Here is a 6290-nt window from a genome sequence, read left to right as displayed (position 1 = left end):
TGATTTTTTGATGGTGGTGGTGGTGGTGAATGGAAGCTCTTTAAAATCTATCTTTAGTAAGTTAGAAAACTAGATAACTGAATAAAACTGAACAAGGACAAATGCAAAACTTTCCCTTAGGAAACAGGAATCAGCTACAGAATGAAAGATACAACACTGGACAAAAAACTCCCTTTTTAGGACCCTGACAAAAGTACTTGTAGAAATGTCCTTGGAATAACAATTCCAACCTGAACATGTTATTAAGTCAGTAAGTGCAATGTTGCATCAACTGAAAATTGGGAAATTTGGCCACACCCAGACAAGATTGCAGGCTAATCTAGAGAGGCTGGAAGAGCAAGATATGATAGATGACATATTCTATCAAAGGCACATGAAATCCTTATTCTCCCCCATTTTGCACTGATGAGACCAGACCTGGAGGACTGTGTACAATTCTGGATACCACTTTTCTAGAATGCTATTGGCAGGTGGAAGTAGGCCTAGAGAAAGGTGACAAAGATGATACAGGGACTTGAGGTTGAAGATGTGCTTAAACTTGAGGTGGTGCTTCAGGATAGGTTGAAGGAATTTGGGATGTTCATTCTGGAGAAAAGACAACTGAGGGGAGACAAGGTAGACAAAGCGGCCAGTTATGATGGACCTCTCCACAGCTACTTATGACCAGATTTCAAATTCTGTTGGCTACCCCTCCTTCTCATAGTAACATCATTGCATTTTTGGATGCATGGCAACTGGCCTGCATTTATGGCTGTTTGCAGTGTCCTGTGATCACAGGGCCATGGTTTATGTAATTTTTGCTGGAAACTAGTGTTTACTTCTGGCAAAAAATGCTCGCTGGGTACAATGGATTTGCTTGATGACTGCTGCAAAAAAGTTGTAAGGTCAGACACAGTTACATGGTGACCGACTTAATTACTGGCATGACTTATGACTGTGATTCCAGTGCTGTTATAACTTTGAATGATCACTAAACGAATGGTTGTTAAGTCAAGGACAACCTGTATATTGATACTGAAGTGCAGGATTTTCACTGAAAAAGAACCTATTACATAAAGCATGGCTGAAGGCTAGAATGGACAAAATTGAACTGATCTGAAGTAAGAGATAGATGAATCTGAGAAAAGAGGCTGCTAGGGGAGTCTGAACTCCAGGCTTCAGTTAAACTTCATATGCACACATCCACTCCATATTTTTCTTGCTACAAATACCATTTCCAGTAAGAAAGAGGGCCAGGGAAAGTGATTCCAGGATTGGGGGAAACATAGGAGCTCAGCACCCTTCTATCTCTCTCCCTTCTCTTTCCTTTTCCTGCTGCTTCTACTTTTGCTCAAAATCTTTTCCCTCCAAATAACTGTAATCATATGTATTCTTTGCTCTCTTTTGTGGCTCACATGAGCACAGGGGGCCCACTTTTGCAAAAGTTGAATAAAAGCTCTTTTTATTGTTCACAGAGTCTCCTGAGTAGTTCATCTGGGAATTTTTAAATCTCACACCAACAAAACAAGGCGAAACTAAACAAGAAAATTATGACAGAAATTCTCCTTTCTTTTCAATTCTTCACTATGCTTAGCAGGACAAATTCAGCATTGGATGATTTAAAACGACTCAGCAATAAGGCTGGTACTTTTGTGTGTGAGGGAGGGCACACGTGTTCATTTCCCCTCACCACACCTGGAAGAGACAGCCTCTTTCAGAGACACCTGTGTGAGAAATGCCTTTTCTTGCTCACTATCCTTTCCCCCCCATCCTGCCCGCTTCCCTGGCCTCAGCTCTGCAGGAACAGATGGGCTAATCATTGTTCTCCTTCCACAGTGAGCCCCCCTGCTGTAGCTGTAAGCCTTCTGCAGTTGTCATACAACAGTGTACAGCAGGCAGAGCTACGTCCAGAAAAACACACACTCTCTGGTTGATCTAGTCTCACGAATGGGACTCTTTCTCGCCAATTACTACAAAACTGTGACCAGAAACTCATTATGCCAGTGCTGGGAAGTGGTGTGGAGGGAATGGGAGGCCTCTCCAATCTTGGCCAACATCAAGAATATTTAAGGGTGGAATTTATGGGATTAGTTCCTCATTTGGCTCGCAAGTGATTTATGCTTACAAGTCCCATTAACATTTATGACTCACTGACTGGAACCATCTTTGTATTCATGTTTAATTAGACAGCATTGCTCCATCTTGTCCTTAGCTTCAAGTGGAACGGTATGATTATCATTCTGTGCAGCCAGACTCCATGCCAGGAGGCTACTTGCTGCTCATTCACACATGAAACAGCATCATCAGGAAGGTGGTATCCTTGTGCAAAACTGCTGCCTGAAGAGCACCCAGACAGCTTTATTGCCTGACGTCTCAGATTCTCAGCTTTTCAATACGGACAACTCGCAGTTCAGCTGCCAAGATGCTAAGCAATCTGTTATTAAAACTGTGGATAGCCAAGTGCCCACTGGCTTCAATTAGGCTGTATTGCTGTATTGGTGCTGCTGCACGTTTTTTACTTTGGGAAAACTGATAGGCGTTCACACAGGACTGGAGGATTAAACATGCAATAAGTCTATATTTATAGAGACAAATTTATTTATTGATTGATTTGATTTGATTTGTATACCGCCCTTCTCCAGCAGGACAAACACAAAAGGCATCAAATAATACCACCTAAAGACAGATATCCAGTTTGATGTACAGATAGTCCTTGACTTATGGCCGGTCACTTAATAATGGTTTGAAATTACAACAGAACCCCCCACCCCCACCCAAGGTTTTTACAACCCAGTTCCAATGGCTGCCCCCCACCCCCACCCCACTGCCAGGCAGTCATGTCATTGCATTTCAAGTGACCAATGACCGGTCCACATTTTTACGGCTGTTTGCAGCATCCTGTGATTTATGACGTTTTTGTCAAAAGCCAACATTTACTTTTGGTTTTCAGCAAAAACATTTCATACCGATCAATGAGTTCACTTAACAACTGTGGTGTTCGCTTAACAACTACAGCATTCACTCTACAACCGCCACTGAACGACTGCTGCAAAAAAGATTGTAAAATCATGTGATAACTTGCTTTACAACTGTCACAACTTTTGTAATTGGCAGGCTCTATTGCAGCCATTAATCAAGGACTCTATGTTAAGGCATCAGGCTAGAAACCAGGAGATGGGGAGTTCTAGTCCCACCTTGGGCATGGAGCCGGTTAGATTACTTTGGGCCAGTCGGTCCATTGATGTTACCTAGCCAGATAATGAAATGTTTGAAAAACAACCCACAAGCTCGGAGAACAAACCTTCATCCTATTAACAGCAGTTCATTTAGTAACCGTTCAAAGTTACAACAGCACTGAAAAAAGTGACTTATAATCATTTTTTACAGTAGGATCCCCATGGTCATGTGATCAAAATTCAAACACTTGGCAACTGACTCCTATTTGTGATGGCTACAGGGTCCATGGTCATGTGATTCCCCTTTTGTGACCTCCTGACAAGAAAAGTCAATAAGCCAGATTCACTTAACAAGCATGTTACTAACTTAACAACTGCAGTTATTTACTTAACCATTGTGGCAAGAAAGGTCATAAAAAGGGGTCAAAACTCACTTAACAACTGTCTCACTTAGCAACATAAATTTTGGGCTCAACAGTGGTCATAAGTCGAGGACTACATGTAATATGTGACTTGCCACTAAGGGACACAAGCCACTCTTTTTCACATCCCCTGAAATTCCATTTTGCACCCCCTAGGGATGGGGGCACCCCAGATTGGGAACCCGTTTCTATGTTCATTCTACTCTCCTGAGCTTCTTTGAGGATGTCCTACCTGATCTGCGAAAGTCCAGCATCCATGTTCAATTCTAAACAGCCAACCCATTTATCTGTCTGACCTGCATTTCCCCTGTTTTCTTTGGCCTTGACGCACAATTTTCAGAACATTTAGCTCTGTCATTGATGGCAAGCTGCATATTCAAAAGTTACAAATCAATTGCCCTGGTACATTCATTGCTTATTGAAGCAATCAGAACCTCATCAATGTTACCTTCACTTGATCCAAAATAAAGGACAAGAGAGAAAGATTTCAAAGTTAAGTAAAAACTAATGTATCATGTTACTCTTGCTAGCATTTTAAGAGTGTGGGATATCATCCAGGAGGCTTTTCTCCCCTGAAAGTTTAGTCAGAATTTACATTAGATAATCTGAACTGACAGGCCTTCTGTTTACACTAAGACACAACTGATTCGGCCCAGTAACTCATTTGAAAGGATTACTGAATTGACTCTCACATGACTTCAGTCTAACCAATATTCTGCTTTATTGTATAGTCAATTGCCAGACATACTGAGAAGGAAACATAAAGAAAGACCAATTCTGTGGGATTTTTTTTTACCCCTTTCAGTAGATCATTAATAATAAACAATGACTCCACTCAGGCTATGCAGAGGCCGAGGGGCTATGGCATTCAAAATAATATAGATCTATGGCTTTCTGTGGTTGTTGATCCTGCTTTTCTGACCAATTTGCTCTTTTCTATAAAAAATTATCATCTCAGATTAGGTCTGTAATTATAAAGTATCAATAAAAGCTTCATATTTATTAACATGAGATCGGGGTGAAATGCTCCCGGATCCGCCGGATCGCCCGTCCAGTAGAGATCTTGGCACCTGGTTTGTCGATCTGGTAGCGATGGCGGAGCTCTCCGCCCACCCGCCCGAGTGTCATTACTTCCTGGTTTTAACCAGGAAGTAATGTGTTTTTTACCTTCTGCGCATGCACAGGTTTTGCACATGTGCAGAAGGTCTGCGTGCGCCGCGTGCTCTTCCGAACCAGTAAGGAAGGTAAGTAGATTTCACTCCTGCATGAGATAGAAAGTTTAACTATTCACTTATTAACCCTGGACTTTTAGAAGCCAACTCAAAGTCACAGTATTTTCTGTCACGTCAAACTTAAGTTCCAGGCAAAGATGGAAATTCATCTTTGTACATTGTGTAACATACACAGCGCTGTTAATTTATTTTTCCAGGATACCACGTTATGTTTTGATGTTTTTGCTTCAACCAGCTGATGAAGTGGACTACGATCTCTGAAAATTTAAATCAGGAGTATCAACTGGGCGCGACTGACTCAGGATGGCTGCACCTGCACCTGCACCTCACTCTTCAGCTTCAGACAAAGCTGCTGTTGCCAGTGCCGCTGCAGAGGGGTGAGGCAGGGGGTGGGGCAGGGCTGAGTGTGTCTTATTTGATTCCCTGGGCTCACATCCAGCTGGCCATTGCTGCCAGCCAAAGGGCCAACAGCTGCTGCTGCTGCTGGGCACCACCAGCCCGTGCGCTCGCCACCTGTTTGTGCACCTAGATGGACTTCCCGGTTCTGGGGTGGGCCAGGGTGGTGGGGGCCAATCCCTCGCCATCTTCAGAGTGGCCCTGTGGGCCAGATCTAACCATATTGCAGGCCGAATTTGGCCAGCTGGCCTTGATTTTGACATGTCTGATTGAAATGATCATAAATTAGGTGCCACCAGACTTTATTTTTGTTAAGAAGCTTTAGGTTTGGTAGCATTTTGACTTTGAGGAGGAACATGAGATTTGGATTGAATATACGTGTGCATGTAGCTCTGTCAGCAACCCTTGGAAGCAGCTATATCTGTTCCTGGATTTGTGCAGCTGTTTTGTGATCTAGGGGAAATCAACCTGTTATGTTTCAGGTGTTGCTAAGAATATTTTACATTAATAAATACCAGTAAATAATAATCTCATGCATCTGTTGTGGGAAAGTATGAAGACGACCTGGGTAGGAACATCTGCCCCACAGGTATTAAATAGGAACTGGTGCATCATAAAGGGAAGCATGTTCTTTCCTTATAAGTACTTTTACAAATATACTAAATGAATAAATATAATAAATGGGAGCTTCATCACTTGAGACTTTCAAGAAAAGATTGGACTGACATTTGTCAGAAATTGTGTAGAGTCTCCTGCTTGAGCAGGGGGTTGGACTAGATGATCTATAAGGTCCCTTCCAACTCTGTTAATCTGAATACATTTGGAAAGAAAAGCAGTAACCTAAACCAAAGATTGACAATTGTCTGATATCCAAGAGGGCTGTGGTAATGGATAGTAGGATGGTTAAAAGCCACATAGAAATAGGAATAAGATTTGATGGGGTTTTGAAGGGATTCTGATTTGTGCATTCTTTTTTAAAAAAATATTTATGTTAAACCTATATTGGGCCTTATGTGGAAGGAGTGTTGCTATGATCTCATAGCATAACTGTTACTGATTATTGTAGAGAAGCACATTCTAATGTT

This window comes from Pantherophis guttatus, chromosome 2 (genome assembly GCF_059756535.1).
Source record: "Pantherophis guttatus breed Tessera chromosome 2, ASM5975653v1, whole genome shotgun sequence".
In the NCBI taxonomy this organism is placed as follows: Eukaryota; Metazoa; Chordata; class Lepidosauria; order Squamata; family Colubridae; genus Pantherophis; species Pantherophis guttatus.
The sequence above is the reverse complement of the archived record's forward strand: the minus strand, read 5'-3'. Positions refer to the sequence as shown.